Here is a 19,256-nt window from a genome sequence, read left to right as displayed (position 1 = left end):
TTACTGTGCAATCATTTTAACAACCACTGGTGTTTTGTATAAGCCTTTGTATTTAGGAAAGGGCTGATAGAAAGTTCTTATATGACAGGGGTGGCCAAACTTAATGGCCCTCCAAGCCACATAAGACAATCTTCAGAAGTTTGAGAGCTGGGGCATACATGCTGGGAGCCAGGGGTTGGGGCTTCAGGCCTGCTCCTGCTGAAGCCCAAAGCCCTGGCAGGTGGCTCACGAGCCACAGTTTGGCCACCCCTCCTATATAACAAGAGAAAGTGTATGTAAATATCTATGTAGTTTGGATATTTTCCTCCTGCTGCTAGTGCTTAATATCTGTTCATTACAACATTAGCCTTCCACTTTATAACATTATATATTGATTTCTAAAGTTATGGTGTTAATTTATACAATGTTGTTACAAATGCTTCAGTGGATGCTGGGATAAATGAGGAGAGAAGTAGCAAGTTATAATGGAAGGGACAACTTCTGACCTTTTGAGAACGGATGGCTTTACCAGTCAGGATGTCTGATCTGACAATTTACTCAGACTCTACAACATCCTAACATCAGCTACCCATAACTTAATCACCACAAAATACCCCCTTCCTCCACCTTACCCAGACAAACCACCATGGTTCACTGAGACCTATGTCAGAAGAAACCAGAGGGCTGAAGTCTATTAAGCAGGTGGCTCAAACTCTCAATTACCACAAAAGGAGCTGATGAAAGGTTATGCCATAGCTGAGATGAGGCACAGAGATCATTCCTCTCCTATTCCAGAACATCTGCAAAACATCAACCTGTGAAACTCTTCTAAAATAATGAGTTGCCTAATTAAATCCAGTGTGTTTCCCTGTAACTATAGATTCTGTTGCTTTCTGCTAGAAGCTACTATCCTGTATATCTCATTAGCTACTTGAATTCATTGCAGTGAGGGATTGGGGATGGGGTGGGAAGCTACAGAACAACAGTATAAGAACATTAGATTATAGGAATGGAGATCTTGAGTAATGGCAAAATCTGAGTAAGGATGCAGTGGGAGGAAATTTCAGAATTCACCAATGTGGATATATTAATGTGAATGTTCAGAAAAACAATGAGGTCTATTTGGTGGGCAGAGGCTGTTGTGGCCCACTGGATAGGGCACTGTACTGGGAGTCAGGAGACCTGCCTTCTGTTCTCAGCTCTGCCACTGACGTGCTGTGTGATGTTGGGCAAGTTTTTTCCCCCACCTCTGTTTCCCTTCCCACCCTTTGTCTTGTCTATTTAATCTTTGGGACTGTTTCTTACTCTGTGTTTGTATAGTGCCTAGCACAATGGAACTTCAGTATTGGCTGAGGCTTCTTGATGCTAAGGCAAAACAAATGATAAATAATAGTGAAAGAAGGTAGCACAAGACACTTAAAATTAGGCTAGAAAAAGCAGTAGTATATATCAAGGGAGGTGGAGTGCATGTAACCTAGTTGTTTAATAGGTTAGCTCCATCTCTAGTATGTCTGATTCCATGTATAGCACTAATATATTTCTGTACCAGTTGTCCTCCAGGTTCAGTTGCAAGGCTTTGCTCATAATGAGAACCAAGGATCATGCATGCCTGGGTCTTGAACTATGTTCATAAGGCGATGTTCCTGGCTGCTCCTTTTTCTTCATGGACAGTTTTAGTGCATATAAGGAAAATAATGTTTATGCAGATGTCATCTTGAGTCACATCCTCTCCATTTGGAAGCAAATCTGTCAGTTTGAGTAAGGTTTACCTCTTACGCCTGTAGGATCTTAAATACCCATTTAAATCAATGCATAGACTTCAGTGGAGTTGGATCAGGCCCAGTTCATAACTCCAATTCAATCCTCTTTAAGACTTATGGTCTTATGGCATTCCTGGGTGGCCTCTTCTGCATTGTCTGGAGTTTCTTTTGTATGGTATTTTAGAAGTAACCTCTAGAATTGGTTTCAATACTTTCAGTTTTACCATTGTGTATTATTTAAGCCAAGGCTTTCTCTTTGAATGATTTTTATGGATTTGATATCTAGTTGTGATGCTCTGCAGTGTTATGTTGGAGATCTGGTTTTGATTCTGTCCCCACATCTTGCTTCTCTGGACTAACTGATTATACAGCAAAAACTCACTAGCTTGTAGTGCCATGGCTTGTGCTTTTGCTAAGCCACACAAGGCTGGGCCTGGATAGTGCTTGGATAGGACACCTGCAAGGGAGAGAGTCTGAGAAAACCAAGTGTATCTTGTTCACCAAAATGCAACTGTTGTCTAATCTCCTGAGGCATCTCTTTCCGTATGGAGGCTGAATTTATACTTATCACTTTCATATATTTTTGGTATCTTTAAATAAAAAGAATAAAAACTTACAGTAGATGCCAGCAACTAAAGTTTAAATTCCTTTTTGATAAAGCTGTTGCATATAATAATGTAAGAAAAAAATTCTTTAAATACATCATACTAAACAATGAACCTCCTTAGGAGCCAGGAAATCAGAAACTCCGGCTGGTTTTTGGAGCCTTAAGGTCTTTAAAACCAAAATGAAGTAGAATTTATTGAGGATGTTCTCCTTGGTCTACTTGCCCTGAGGGAAGTACTTAATATTATGGACCATGCTATTTGTCAGTACCCTCTCCATAGCTTTATCAAGGCATCCCTGGTTCCCTTTTTAGAGTTCAGCTGCTGTCTATCAGAGTGCTTTCTCTTGTGCTAGTTCATCCTCTGTCCCAAGACACTTCTCTGTAGGTTTCCGTGAGGATTAGCTCTTGACCTTCTATTTTTTCTCTACCCCTTCTGTCACCTTTTGTATCTTAATTGCTAATTATAGGCATATAAAGTTCATCTTTGCATGTTTATGCCTTTGGTTATTTCTGTCGTCATTTACCATCTTGGTTTGTCTTGCCCAAGTTAACCTGTGACTGTGGACATGTCTTCCCAGAATGAGTAGACAGACGCATGGTAGGTCTGCTTGAATTACCCTGCTAAACATAACAGTGTGGCTGCATGTCTGCATGCTTGCTGGTTTGGGCTAGCCACTTGATTAGGTACCCGGGGTTGGGTGGGTAGCCTGAGCTGCCATCTATGCCACCGTGGCCACATTGCTATTTTAACACACTATCTCAAGCAGAGCTAGCACGTGTCTGTCTACCCATGCTGGGAAGCACTGTCCCATCTGCTGTGTAGACATACCTTTACCGCAGCGATAACAATCACATAGAGAAACCTGATTATGAGGGTAAAATGTGATGGATGGCAAGACTAGGCTTCCCACTCTACTCTTGTCACAATGAGTAATATTGAATGCTACAGCTGTTTTCCTGGTCTCAGCTATTTCTTGCACACTTGCCCCAGCATATTACAAAGAGAAATATTACGGAATGTAGCCATTTCTTTAGTGAAGGTCTTTGCAGGGGTGTTCACCTCACACCAGCCTAGGAGCAGTTAATGAGGCTGATGCGAGGCCAAATAACCAGATAGGCCACAGCTGAGGGCCATTAGGTGGCCTAAATAATGCCCTGAATGATGATGGAGCCCAGCTGGGAAGGAACAGGAAGGGCTAGTATAAAGCCGGGAAGCTGGCAGTAGATTGGGGCTGCCATGAGGGAGCCTGTAGCCATTCTCTGGACAGTAGAGAGGGGAAGAAAAGGGAAACCAGCTGGAGAGGGTGTAAGAAAAGGCTCAGGGAAAGGACAGCAAGGTTTAAGATGGTGCGGACCTGGGCTGCTGATTAGAGTGTCCCTGAGCTGGAATCTGGAGTGGAGGATGGGCTTGGGTTCCCCTACCAGCCACTGGAGAAGTGACACCATTAAGGGGCAGCGGATCCTGAGAGCCCTGGAAGGAGAAACTACAGTGGCTTGGCTGGAGGGCCAAGCCACGAAGCGGGAGCAGAAAAGAGCAAGGCACAGAGAGTTAATAGAGTGCAACTGCAGAAGGGGAGTATGCCTGGCAGAGCTAATCCCCAGCCATGGCCAGAAGGATGCTCTAGCCAATGACAAGGTCTTAGCCCTATTTCTACAATCCATAAAACAAAACCTTAAATCAAGAAAGATAGGTCTGACTGAAGTAGATTTTTTTCTACCGAATACAAAATGAGTTAGAGAAGGGATTCCTGAATTATGATACCTCAAAATGGAAGTTTTCATGCAAGACCATAAAAAAATCATACCTTTTAACCATTTTGTAGTCTTTCCTCCCCCTCCCGCTCCGAAAAATCCCAAACCAAGACTAGGGACTAGATAACTTAGTTAGCGGGACCTATCTAGTTAAGGTCTAGTATACAGGACCAAAGACAAGTAGTACTTTTAGAAGTAGTAACATGAAAATGTCACTTCAGCTCTGGGCTTAGAAAAGGCTGTCGAATGACTGCTGGAGAGCTAAGGTTTTCTTAAACATGTGTGTACCCCTGTTTCTTGTGGAAATAGAGTTCTAAGTGTAAACTGATCCCGAGGAAGCCTGGTCTATGACAAAGGGATAATTTTTCTACCAACACTAAAGTCAATCAGGTAAGCTATTTATAAATTAAGATACATTTTTTAAAAATGCTGTAACCCCAGGTAGAAGATTCTTCTTACACTTTTTTCCAGATCCTAACATGCGAAAATGGGAGGCAATTTAAATTGTTGAGTTCATCTAGTCATAAGAGGCACGGGGACAGAGTTGAATCTTGCACTGCTAGCCCCAGTAACCTTCTCCTGAAGATTTCCTAGGGTATTCAGTCCGTATGGATCTTAGGAGATCCTCAGAAGGATTGCAGAGGTAGGTAAAAGGTGTTTGGAAGAAAACAGAGCTTGCCGCAGTAGCAGAGAGAAAAGGCAGCAGAAAAGATGCATGGTGGCTGTTGTCAAGCTGGAAAGATAATGTAGAAGGGAGGGCAGAGGAGTAGGGGGCAGTAGAGGAGAACATGCAGAGTCAGTAGAGCAGGGGGCATGCCACTCTCCTGCATACATCAAATGGCTTGGAAGGGGTGACATTGCAAGACTTCAGTTACTCTGTGGGGAGGAGCCCACTCCTCTGCAAGCCTTAAAAGCTCATTGGGGTCTTTCACAACTCCCCCTCCCCACCCACTGGAAGTCTCATTAGGCTCAGCACACCTGGAAGAACCTAAATAGCACTGGCTTGTGATCCTGATTCAACCCGTGAAATGGTTGAGCTTTCGATGACTTGGTGGGATGAGTGAATGCATTAGAGGAACCCTGTAGAGAGCATCCTTAAGTTTTTAGTGGGTGTGTTGGAGGTCCTCACATGAGCTTCCTAACAACTAGACAAGGGAGTTGGTATTTTGTTACATAAGAATGGCCTTACTGGGTCAGACCAATGGTCCATCTAGTCCAGTATCTAGAACCCTGCACGGATACAAAATTTGTATCTGGATCCGATCCACGATCTGCAAACATGGTCCGTGGATATAAAGTGGATATCTGCAGATTTGCAGGATTTACCAGTATCCTATCTTCTGACAGAGGCCAGTGCCAGAGGCTTGAGAGGGCATGAACAGGGCAATTTATCGAGTGATCCATTCCCTGTCATCCAGACCCAGCTTATGGCAGTCGGAGGTTTAGTTACACATGTGGTGGTGTGTCTCTAACCATCTTGGCTGATAGCCATTGATGGACCTATCCTCCACGATCTTTTGATCCCAGTTATCATTTTCACAATAGCCCCTGGAAATGAGTTCCACAGGTTGACTATGCGTTGTGTGAAGAAGTACTTCCTTACATTTGTTTTAAACATGCTGCCTATTAATTTCATTGGCTGACTTCTCGGGTTCTAGTGTTATGTGAAGGAGTAAATAATATTTCCTTATTCACTTTCTCTACACCATTCATGATTTTATAGACCTCTATCGTATTCCCCCTTAGTTGTCTTTTTCCAAGCTGAACAGTCCCAGCCTTTTTAACCTCTTCTCATATGGAATCTGTTCCATACCCCTAATCACTTTTGTTGCCCTTCTCTGTACTTTTTCCTATTCTAATGTACCTTTTTTTTGAGATGGGGTGACCAGAAATGCACGCAATATACAAGGTATGGGGGTACTATGGATTTATATAGTAGCATTACCATAATTTCTGTCTTATTCATCCCTTTCCTAATGGTTCCTAATATTCCGTTAGCTTTTTTGACTGCTGGTGCACATTGAGCCAATCTTTTCATTGAACTATCCACAGTGAATATATATATTGCCTGATCAGTCTCGAGAATGTGAAGGTATTTTCTGTGAATTAATTTGAGCACACAAGGAGCAATGCCTTTAGGCTTTTATTAGGTAATTGAACATCAACCCTGAGAGACTGTAAAGTTGCAGACTGTAGAGCCCTGTAGTTCTCCACTTGGTATTCTCACTTGCTCTGCAAACTGGCTTGAACATGTTGATATGAACAATGTGCATTCTGGATCAAAGATGTTGGTTCTAATGTGGAAAAAAGTAATTGCTTTTCCTGTACTTCAGCATCATCTGCAGTTTCTGTAAATGCATGATTGTGTATACACTGGTCAGCGTTAAAGGATTTGCATATTGATGCTGAAATGATGGCATCTAAACTACCTGGAACAGGCACAGAAATCTACTGCTGCTTTAATACTGCTTTTACCCCTTATAATACTGCTCAATTCTGGTTTTGATCTCCGTTAAGAATCATTGTAAATTCTGCTTTTATATAAAATCCAGGATGAATTGCAATGTCAACAGCACCACTTAAGATCATATAAGCAGAACATACATTTGTGTACCAGTTTCCACCAGGAATGCCAACCCTTATTTAGCTGAAAGTTAGCCTATTAAATTAAAAGTCTGAATTCTTGAAGTAGCATCTCACTCTTAGCTCCATCCAGGCTCTCCCCCAAACTCTCAAGGAAAGTTTAAGAACTCTTACCACCATGTAGGGTGTATAACACAGGAAGCAAATTGAGGAGAAAATATACATGCATGGAAAGATGGTGCATAGTGGCTCATGTTCTTCTCTTCAGTGTTGACTTTACTCTGAATCCTTTTTTAGGTTAGGGTTAGAGTTTGTGTTGTTCTTTTACTATTGCTTCCTCCTGTTTGTCCTGCTGAGCCAACACATCTCAGAGGGAATAAGCTGGAGTCTATTCCTTCTTTTAAAAACAAAATCGTTTGCCAAGTTCCAGTTGGTTACCCCTGTGCAAACACATCAAAGGCTAACAGGGTTGCACAACTGAAGTTGTGCACATATTTTGGCCTTCAAGATCCGTATTACTGATGGTCATATGAAGTGGGGGTGGGGGAAATCCAGCTTGACCGTCAGGTTCCAGATTGAGTTTGCAGGACTGGAAGGTAGAATTTTTTTTTTTTTTAACTTGCAAGCTGAGAGCCAACTTGATCTGGAATCAATGAGAGGATAAACGTGGAACCCTACAATATCATTTTGCAGCTATTTTTCAGAGCTGAACTGCACTTTAATGATCAAAACCAACAGCTTCACCCAGAAATCAGGCTGTAACCAATGCAGGTAACAGAGCTCAGATGTAATGGCTGTTTGTGCTGAGTGCTGTTTGTTAAGAAGGCAACTGCCTTCTGCACTAGTTGCCATTTCTGATTGCATGGGATTAAATAGTCAAAGCAATGTAACTGTGGGGTGACGAAGGCATCAACAACATTAGAGAGGGGATGACTATGGAAATTTGTGTGGGGCGGGGTATGTTTACATTTTTCTTTTAAAATCTGTTGTGTGAGATCTGTGCCCTATCTAGTTTTTGTTACAAGCGAGGTATGCTGCTTCACGTTTAAATGCATACATAAACTGTAATCATTTCATAACGGTGGAAGGGAAATAAGGGTGGATTATTCATTTATGTTGTATTTTTTTATATTTCATCACAACAGTTCAACAACATTGTTTGCTCTAGGTTGCAAGTAAATATTAGATTTTTTTTTTAAAGCCTACATTGATTTCAAAGCAGAGGACTATTCATTATTCGGAGGTAGGATTGGAACATCAGACATAATCTGGCCAGTCAGCATACAGCTTGTTTTAGTTTTTATATTGCTGCTATTTGTGTGGAAAGCTGAATTTTACAGGAGTGACATTGCAACCATGAATGAGATTTTCTGAAAACGTTACATCCATAAAATATTAAGGAGGTTTTGGCAGCTGGTTGTAGGTTCTAAGGGGATACTATAATATCATTTATAGCAGTGTTTTGGGGATGAACTGTATATAAATATTACATTAAAATTATGTTAAAAGAACATTTATTTGCAAAATCAAGCACTCAAAAGTCAGGAAATGCCAGATTTATGGTAATCAGTGCAACCTTAATTCTGCCCTCTACTGTGTCCATCTTGTGGATTGAATGAGACGGGTTCTGTGGAAAAAACAGTATGTGACTATAATTAAAGACTGTATCATAATGCATATGCACAAGAATTAGGGTTGCATAATCGACCATAAATCTGGCATTTGCTCACTTCCAAGTGCTTGACTTTACAACTTAATTTAAGTTGTTTCAACATTATTTTCCTAGTTTTTTAAAGGAAAAATGTAAAACGAATTCTTCTGTGTGTAATTGTGACACTCCCTCCTCTCATGGCTCATCAGCAGAGTCTGAACTCTGAACCTTCAACATTGCAGCACAGTCTGCTGCCAAGTAAACTGTAGGACTAACTACATTAGCTGACAGCAGGAGAAAGCTGTTATCCCAGAGGGGGAATTAACCATTGGGTCCAGGTGCTGGGTCCCAGAGAGTCTCTCTTCCTGCTAGAGAGACAGGGAGAGAGAGAAGCTGAATGGAATTTCATGGGATGAAGAAAAAGCTCTGTAGCCTGAGGGGCCATCCCTCTGCTGAATCACAATGGCTTGCTGCAAATAATGGAGGTGTGAGAATTTCTTAAAGAAAAAGTCACAAGAATCATAAAAAATGTTAGGCAACCTAAATATTAGGGATTCCTGTCAGCTCCCCCTACAATTAAAATGTTATGCATATACTGTACATTTACAAGATGAAATGGGTATTATGGAAAGCATAAACTGGCTGAGAGAGGTTTTGACTTAACGTCTATTCAGTAAAACCCCATGAAATTTATCAGGCAGTTGTTCAAAAATGAAACCAATCTTGCAAAAGCAGCATCACATGGAGAAATTCACATATTGTCCAGACCTACAATTCTTGGGTCATGAAACGTTTTGCTGCCTAATATGCCATGTATGTTGGGCAAAATTCACCCCCTCTGCTGCCCTTATGTAAAGGCTACATCATGATGTGTGATTTTAGTGTTACTTTGAAATGTAAGTGGAACATAACTGCAGCATGGGGTTTGGTACAGAAGATTTGCAATGAAGTGGTTAAAGATACATGGCCTCTTAATGCATCACCTAAACTTTGTTAGCATCTTGTGTAACTGCACACTGATCATGAGTGAAATGTAAAGCTGATTTTGCCAAACTATAAATGCTATAGCATCTAAGGAAACAGGTGGTTTTGATTAGTAAATTTCCACTAAAATAAGGAAGCCTGTGGTCCAAGGATGAGAGAGCAGCAAAGGTGGCTTCTTGCCACCTTTTTGCTTCCCCTATTCTGGTGCTCTAAGGGCTTGTCTACCTGGAACACCAGTGTGTGGCAAGCCAGGGTGTGAATCTACAGTGTGCTAGCTTGCCACACAGTAATGTCCCATGTAAAAAAGCCTCAACAGCAGAGAATAGCTGAAGTCCAGGAGAAGTCCAGCCACACTCTGGCTGAAGTCAAGCCCCGTATACTAGGGGCTTCAAGGGATATGGTGCATGGTTATTATACTAGCCACCTGGAAAATTCCTAAACTGGGGTATTCCCAGGTAGCTAGATATGCCAGCTTTATGGACCATTGCTCCGGTATGGAGGCATAAATGGATCATAACATTATCTAGCCCCCTATGTGGTTTTTTTACTCTTCTCTTCATCATCCCCTAAGACAAATCAAAGCAAGCCTAAAAAGAGTGCAGTCACCTTTCCCTTGAAACTGTGTGATTGTGCATCAGACTTGTACTAACTGCACTAATATGATTTAGTTGACAATTTGGTGCATGTAGTAAGAATAACGATCACTTCTACCCTTACTCTGCCATCCTATAAGTATAAATGGAACTTGAGTTTTTTACTGTAGTTTCACTAATGTTCACTCCTAGTTCTGTTGCTGCTAAACCCGTGCCCCATTCCAAGACCGCGAATGCTCGCACACAATTAATCTCACACATTTATGAATGCCAAAGCATGGAGCAAAATGAAAACAACTGGAGGAATGTATAAGGGGAATAACTGGACTGTATCCAGATGTGCATGTGTAAAACATCATCCACTGACTCCTCCCCCATATCCTGTCTGAAGAAAGGAATTTTTTTCAAAAATAAACTGGGGTTATTTGAAAGAAGTTACGGGGTCTGTCTGAAACCTAATAGGCAAGGCTGGGTTAGTGGTAATTAGGTACCTTCTTTCTTCCTCTATTTTTAACTCATTCTATATCATTGAATTTAATAGCTTCACTTCCATTTTCTGTGCCTGTTGTCCTGACCTTTGAGAAATATATTCAAAGGATGTGGTGGGGGATAAAATTGCAGACGATCATATGAAGGTTTCTATGAGATACACTAACTTCTGTGAGTAGCGGTGGGCACCATTAAGTTCTCAGTAAGAATATTCAGTTAGTAAAAGCTGGTGGGGGGAGGGGGAGGTAAAGGGAAATTGGAGAGAATTTAGAGATAGACCTTATTGATTGAAGTGAGGCGGAACCAACTGTTCCTTGTGCTCTCTTTACAGGCAATGGGATAAAAATGGAGGTAGCAATCGTGTCCTTACTCAGCTATAACTGAGTCAGTGACCTCCACTGAAGGACAGTTGTGGTGTATGCAGTGAGGGCTGGGGTCTTTCGTAGCATCTGCCATTGCAGACCTCATTTTCTGTCAGAGATCGGTGTTTAAAAGGGGGATGGGAATGAGCAGCAAAGGGGCAGGGGTAGGAAGGGTAGACTGGGAAAAGCCAGCCTGTTTTTACTTTAATAAATCTATCTTTTCCCTAATGATTTTGAGACACTGCTTGTATTCCTTCTGTTTAGTAAATCCTATATCCAATCTTTAAATAGTGACGTGCTCTCTCAGCGCAAACTCTTTTCCTAGACATTTTGTAACACTTCATTTCTCCCTAAATTAAAATAGCAAGAATCTTGGCTGAGTTTCACGAAAACACCCTCACAAGCTTTTTCTACTGTCTGCTGTTTACTTTGGATCTGTACCCAAGTAGGATGAAAGAAGAAAAGAAATTGCACTGAATCTTCTTAAAAACTGGAATCACTACACGGCAGAGAGAACTCCTAAAGTCCTCACTCTGTTCCTAGCCCTTGCCTCGGCGAAAATCTCATTGAAAATAGCTAAGTGTGGTCTTCAGGGTTTGGCCCACAGAAAGAATAATTACTCATTCCAGCTGCCTCCCTCCCCCAAAAACCTCTTACTGGTGACTATTCTGCTATGCTGACCTTATGTTTCAAGAGCCCGGGGCTTGAATTTCATCTCTCATCTTAGTGTTGTTTAAACTAAAGAAATTCTGCCGTTAGGATTCTGACGAAGGGGCAGCAGCTAGATATTTCTAATGGGAAAAGGATATACTATCAGTACAGAGATGGTAAGAGTCATACTCTTCAAAAACTGGGTGAAGACAAAGGCATGATACTGTGTTCACACTAGGTGTAACATTGCCAGACATGTTTCAGAGTAGCAGCCATGTTAGTCTGTATCTGCAAAAAGAAAAGGAGTACTTGTGGCACCTTAGAGACTAACAAATTTAAAGGTAACTTGCTTACAGACAGCCCCCCCAACCTGAAGCAAATACTCACCAGCAACTACACAACAAAAACACTAACCCAGGAACCGATCCTTGCAACAAAGCCCATTGCCAATTGTGTCCACATATCTATTCAGGGGACACCATCCAAACTGGACAGTCTCTACGTAAAAGAATAAATGGACACAAATCAGACGTCAAGAATTATAACATTCAAAAACCAGTCGGAGAACACTCCAATCTCTCTGGTCACTCGATTACAGACCTAAAAGTGGCAATTCTTCAACAAAAAAACTTCAGAAACAGACTCCAATGAGAGACTGCTGAATTGGAATTAATTTGCATACTGCATACAATTAACTTAGGCTTGAATAAAGACTGGGAGTGGATGGGTCATTACACAAAGTAAAACTATTTCCCCATGTTTATTCCACACACACCCCCCGCTACTGTTCCTCACACGTTCTTGTCAACTGCTGGAAATGGCCCACCTTGATTATCACTAGAAAAGGTCTCCCCCACCCCCACCCCGCTCTCCTGCTGATAATAGCTCACCTTACCTGATCACTCTTGTTACAGTGTGTATGGTAACGCCCATTGTTTCATGTTCTCTGTGTATATAAATCTCCCCACTGTATTTTCCACTACATGTATCAGATGAAGTGAGCTGTAGCTCATGAAAGCTTATGCTCAGATAAATTTGTTAGTCTCTAAGGTGCCACAAGTCCTCCTTTTCTTATTGCCAGACATGGGGCTGATGTAACAGTGTATTTTAGAAGTTGGTGTCCGTGTTTCCATCAGAATACAGTGAAAGCTGTTTCTAGACAAATGCCCATATTCTTTGGAAAAGGAGCCCCAGAAATTCATCTGACAATCCTTTGTACTAGGAAAGATTTAAAAAAAAAAAAATTGCCACAGCTCATCATGTTGATACAATGAAGTTACAGCAGCGCCTGAAGTGAGGTGACATTGCCATGGCAACATCACATATTGTATAACAGCACCACACCACCGTCAAACTGTAGAGGTGAGAGGTAGTTTTTAAAAGCTTTATTAGATTTTTTTTTTTATGATATGTCTCATACATTTCAACCTTGTGGTTGCCAGTTTATCCAGCTTAGTCTTTCAGAACAGAAAATAGTTTAGAACAGTGGTTCTCAACCAGGGGTATGTGTACCTCTGGGGATACATCAACTCATCTAGATACTTGCCTTGTTTTACAACAGGCTACACAAAAAGCACTAGCGAAGTCAGTACAAACTAAAATTTCATACAGACAATGACTTGTTTATACTGCTTTATATGCTACACACTGAAATGTAAGTACAATATTTATATTCCAATTGATTTATTTGATAATTATATGGTAAAAAGGAGAAAGGAAGCAAATTTTCAGTAATAGTGTGCTGTGACACTCATGTCTGATTTAATAGGTGCTGACTCCATGGGTGCTTTAGGGCCGGAGCACCCATGGAAAAAATTTAGCGGGTGATTAGCACCCACTGGCAGCACCCCCCCCCCCGGCACCTCCTGCCTGCTGGCAGCCTTGCAGATCAACTTCTCCCCCTCTCTTCCAGCGCTTCCTGTCTGCCATGGTTCAGCTGTTCTGTGGCATGCAGGAGGCGCTGGGAGGAGCGGGGGACAGGACGCGCTCTGGGAGGGGGTGAAACTGTGCAGGAAGAGGCCAGGTTTGGGGGAAGGGGTGGAGTGGGAGCAGGCCTGGGGTGGAGCGGGGGCAGAAAAAGGCAGGTCAGGGATGGGACCTTGGGGGAAGGGGTGGAGTGGGGGCAGGGCTGGGGGTTGAGCACCCCAGGGAAAATTAGAAGCTGGCGCCTGTGTCTGATTTTGTAAGCAAGTAGTTTTTAAGCAAGGTGAAACTTGGGGGTACACAAGAGAAATCAGACTCCTGAAAGGGGTACAGTAATTTGGAAAAGTTGAGAGCCACTGGTTTAGAATTGCTCAATTCTTCCATCTGGGAGATCTGCATGGGACATCTAGTCTGGTGTCTCAGCATGTACTGCCCACTTTCCAGGGGCCCTCCAGAACAGCAGCAACTAGATTGTTTAACAGTCCAGCAGCCCCCACAGAATGAGTAGGGCCTTTTTCAACTGCACTCAACTAATAGGGTCGTGTGCAGCTAAAGTGAATTAGTGAGCCGTGTAAAATTTTTACCTCACACCACCATTGTTCGTTCACCTTTTGGTGAATCTGGGGACTAAGTTTCAGATAATCCCGGACCTGGTATTGGGCTGCCATTGACGTGGAAACGTCAAAATTCAGTGTTTAGCTGGTTTTGATCCGAAACCAGGCAAAACCCACTGGTTTTGGTTAATTTTTTTTAACTCAAAACAAAATAGAGTATCAGCCTAAACAAAAAACAAACGAAAGGAAGGAAGGAAGGCAGAGGAGGGGAAAGGGTTGTGAAAGTCTTGCAAACTGTAACCACATGGCCAAAGTATTCAGTCCCATGTAACCTGCAGAAGAATTATTTTGGTTGTTATATACAAAAACAAAACAAACAAAAAAGCCCTGCAGGACACCCCCACCCCCAAGTACTAGTTAATTATTATTGCATAGAGTCCTGAAATGACTGCAGTGTTGTTTGGACTAAATATTAGGAGAGAGGGTTTGGTGACATGCTGAAGATTTGAGTTCAAATTCCACTGTCACTCACAAGTGAAAATACGTTTGGTCTTAATCAGGCTGTTGCTATCCAACACCTCGAGCACAAGACTAGAGGGAGGCAGAAGCTCATGCGTGCTGATCCTGTCTCTGCTTCCTACTCCCTGTGTGACCTCAGGCAAGTCACTTTACTTCTGCTGCACTTTTTGTCCTCAGTTACAGGAGGAGGATGTCTGTCTGCCTTTCAAACAGTGGATATAGGGAAATGGAGTGCAGGCTCCCCCCTCTTCTCCTGAATGGAAATGTAGCGTTCCCCCTTTTCCTGCCAGGACTTTTTTCCCAGCCTGATGTCACAGTTCAGTGCAGCTGAGAAGGAGAGCCAGAAAGGAAGATGAGTGTTAGTAGGAGAATCCCTGGACACAGAAAGTCAGAGAACCACTAAGGAGATCCCTGGCACCAGCAGGTGAGCTGCTCGTGAAGCAGCCAGAGAGGGTTGGGAGCTCTGCCCTCCTCCTTATTACAAATGGTCCTCTTCTTGTACCTCCATTTATCATTGGCCCAGCTTCTAGAACACATTTGTAGATTGACTCATACTACAGTGATTATTCAGCAGTATCGGCTCCTCTTCTTCGAGGGTCTCTGCATTCCCACTTATGGGATTTGGTGCCTCTGTTGTCAAGCTGGAACTGTAATAACATAAGAATGGCCAAACCGGGTCAGATCAATGGACAGTCTAGCCCAGTGTCCTGTCTTCCGACAGTGGCTGATGCCAGATGCTTCAGAGGGCATGAACAGAATAGGGCAATTTTATTGTCCAGTCCCAGCTTCTAGCAGTCAGAGATATAGGGACACCCAGAGCACGGGGTTGCATGCCTGACCATCTTGGCTAATAGCCACTGATGGACCTATCTTCTATGAATTTATCTAATCCTTTTTTGAACCCTGTTGTAGTTTTGGCCTACACAACATCCCCTGGCAAGGAGTTCCACAGGTTGACTGTGCATTGTGTGAAGTAGAACTTAGGTTTGTTTTAAACCGGCTGCCTATTAGGTTCTTGTGTTATGTGAAGGGGTAAATAACATTTCCTCAGTCACTTTCTTCACACCATTCATGATTTTATAGATCTCTATCATATCCCCCTTTGTTATCTCTTTTCCAAACTGAACAGTTCCAGTCTATTTAATCTCTCCACATACAGAAGCTTTTCCATGCCCCGAGTCATTTCTCTTGCTTTTTGTACTTCCCAATTCTAATATATCTTTCTTGAGTTTTGGTTGTACTATGGATTTATATAGTGGCATTATGGTATTTTTTGTCTTCTCTCTCCCTTTCCTAATGGTTTCTAAGATTCTGTTCTCTTTTTTGACAGCCGCTGCACAGTGAGCTGATCTTTCCATTGAACTATCCACTAAGACTCCAAAAGTGATAATAGCTAATCTAGACCCCCATAATTTTGTATGTATCACTGAGATTGTTTTCTGATGTGCATTACTTCGCATTTATTAACACTGAATTTCATCTGCCATTTTCTTGCCCAGTCACCCAGTTTTGTGAGATCCCTTTGTAACTCTTCGGTCAGCTTTGGACTTAATTACCTTGAGTAATTTTGTATTGCCTGCAAACTTTACCACTTCACTGTTTACTCCCAGTACAGATTATTGGGGGACAGCACTATTTACCTTCTCCACTGTGAAAACTGACAGTTGATTCCAACCCTTTGTTTCCTATCTTTAAACCACTTATTGATCCATGAGAGGACCAGAGCCACGTCTACTGTAGGGTACAGTAGTATTGTGCTAGGATGACAATGTTGGCTCTGTCTGTATAAGAAAGCATATCCCCCACCCTCACCTGAGAGTTCTAAATGGAACTACCTCTCTACAAACTAGTTAATTTATCTTCTTATAGTTATAGACCTCCCTGTGGCAATCCGTCATTACTGGAGCTGAGCTTACTGTCTAGTGATCTGTAGCTCATGAAAGCTTATGCTCCAATAAATTTGTTAGTCTCTAAGGTGCCACAAGTACTCCTTTTCTTTTTGCTGATACAGACTAACACGGCTGCTACTCTGAAACCTGCTCTACCACTGTTGTCTATCTTGGCACCAAAGTCTGTCTTAGTGCCTCTGGCACTGATTGACATCATGAGGGAAAGAACAGGGACAAGGGGAAGCATTCTGATCCATAAAAGGGGGGGTCCAAGGAGAAGGAGAAAATCTCCTCCTCCTCCAATGATACATGAAACTTCCGGAGACTCCTTACCAGTCTTGATATTGCCTCTGGCACGTACTCCACCTCAGCTTGAGGCTCTGGTGCTTACAGTGGACAGCTCACTGCTGTGTAAGCCTCCGACACCATCTGTTTCCCTTCATGACTGGGTAGCGTCCATCAAAGCTTTTGGCTGCACCTCCACTGCTGGACTCTGTGCGGCAGTATTCATCACCAGTATCCATCTGGAACGTCCTTGAGGAGCACTGGATTCCCTCAAAACGAACCATGATAGCTTCTCTAGTTTGCTCTGGAAAGCCTAACTGATTTCCCATCATCCTGGAAGGACCCTATGTAGGGCCCCCCTTCAGTTATTAATGTAGCCCTACATTGAGGTGTCAATGAAAGCTTTACTCGTTGCTGCCAAAACTAGTGTGGCACCTACTTTGGCACCAACAATAATATCGGTACTGATGCCCCTTCCAGCATCAGAGGCAGCTCTATCAGTGCAGATAACTTTCCTGGCACCTGCCTCATCTCCGGCACCTTGGCCTTCAAGAGCCCCTATGTTTCAGATGAGTGCCAATACTGGCACCATTGCCTCCTCAAGAAGAGTGGCATGTGTGCGATGATTGGGAGGAGATCCCTCAGAGAAAATGGAGCCATCTCCATCCTATACAGTAGTATGTAAAGACAGTCATTTTGAGACCTCACCCTAGCTTTATGCCTATGGTGGTCTCAGGTACTCATCTGTCACACTACATCTCCCTCCCTGTTTTTGTCCTCAGGCTCCATGCTTCCCTAGGGGAATCCCACTTAGACTCATTAGGTGTGAAAAGGGCCTTGTCAAGACCTGGACAGAACCAAGCCCTTCAGAAAATCTAACCGGTTATTTGTTGCCTACAGGGAAAGGTGTAAGGTATTAGTAAACATACTTTCCCGCGCTGGATCAAGAGGTGTATTGAGTATTGTTGTTGTTCAGTTCGAGAACCAGTACCTCTGGGCTTAAAAACACACTCCTACCTTGTCTGGGACAGGTTCCTTTTGCAGAAATTTGCAATAGAGCAATTTTTCATACTGTCACTAAGCATTACTCACTGGACTTGGCATTGTGGTGCTATAGTCCATTTTTGCCTAGGACTCCTTACCCACCATCCTCAGTGTAGAACCTGGGTCTTGGATAGTGCCCTAATCATTGGACCGTCTTTCCTTCCTCTGGGTCCCCTGTCAGTCAGTCTCTGTATATCTATGTATATGAGGCTCACCATCCTGGTATCCAAACTCCTCCTGGTGGTCTTTCTCCATGAAAGTGAAAGCTTGTTCCACCATACCAAGAGTTGCTAAGTGGGTAGAGGCTTTCACCCCTGCTGCAGTGTCAATTGGGCATATCTGGTCAGAGATGAAAAGAACATTTTTAAAGACTCGTACCTCATGTTCTAAAGGCAATGTTCAGAGGCCTGGAAGTGTAACTACACTCTATCTGCTAGCATACGTCTGTTATGCCAAATGGGGACATAATTTAAATATAAATTGTTGCTTGTGTGTGATAGGTTAAACTCCAGAATTTCTAGTCATCTAAATTACAGTGTGAAAAGACAGAGCCCTATGTCTCTGTGACATAAAATGATTTGGCTCCCAAATGCAGACTCTGAAGAGATGGCAGTGCCCAGAATTGTGCTTATGGCCTCGCTCCCATTGATTTCAAAGATATTGTTTATGGTCGTAAGCATTGCACTTGCTAGTGTTTGCAGGATCAGGCCAAATATTAATATTTCTTTAAAAAATTCCAAGTTATCCTTGCAAGTGAAAACTGCTTTTACAGAATGTGCTTAATTTTTACTAGAGACCTAACCTCTCATGAGACATATTCCAAGTGCTAAAAATATGCACTTAAGCAGTTTGGTTTTGGTGTCCTATTTATGCCCTGCTGTTTTAATTTTATTACCCAACAATAAAGTAGCAAGTAGAAAATGAAGTCAGAACAATGATTTTAAAATTTTACATGGAAGAAGGATGATCTTGTGGTTAAGACCCAGAGCTATGAATTGAAAGACAGGGGTTCTCTTCCCATTTCTGCCACTGATTTGTTGATGTCCTTGGTCAGTCCCTTCAAGGGGCACAACTTAGAACTTAGCCTTCTGTATGAAATTTTGTGACCTGCTATTGCTATATGTAAACCAAACTTCATTATAATAGAGAAGTATTTTTCTTCGATTTTTCAATTTGTTCAGCTTGACCACTGGTGCATATATTAGCATTTTGTATATAGTTTTTGGAACATAGGAATTGCCATCCTCAATCAGATCAATGTTCTATCTAGTGCAGTATCCTGTCTCTGACAGTGGCCAGTTCAGCTGCTTTAGAGAAATGCATACACCCAATAGGATATGGAAATGCATACACCCATACAAATATGGAATAACCTACTCATATGGGAACCTGTGGATAGTGCTTGGTTCATGCCCTGGATTATGAGGGTTTATATCCCTCATATTACTTTTTGTCCTTTCTAATATAGCTGTGATGGCTAATCCTTTCTGGAATCCTACTAAGACATCCTCAAAGATGTCTGGTGCCAATGAGTTCCATAGCATAAAGATGTATATAAAGGTATTTCCTTTTCTCTGTTTTAGCTAGTCACTTTCAGCATTTCCCCTATATCACCAGTCAGCTGCTCAGTT

General features: G+C 42.3%; 1 protein-coding gene across 16 annotated transcripts in view; it reads left to right on the top strand.

The window, feature by feature from the left end:
* Nucleotides 1-19,256, top strand: part of DNM3 (dynamin 3) — a 304,267-nt gene that overhangs the window by 158,285 nt on the left and 126,726 nt on the right. The window lies entirely within an intron of this gene.

Source organism: Lepidochelys olivacea (genome assembly GCF_965140295.1).
Source record: "Lepidochelys olivacea isolate rLepOli2 genome assembly, chromosome: 8".
NCBI classification, from domain to species: domain Eukaryota; kingdom Metazoa; phylum Chordata; order Testudines; family Cheloniidae; genus Lepidochelys; species Lepidochelys olivacea.
The sequence above is the reverse complement of the archived record's forward strand: the minus strand, read 5'-3'. Positions and strand labels throughout refer to the sequence as shown.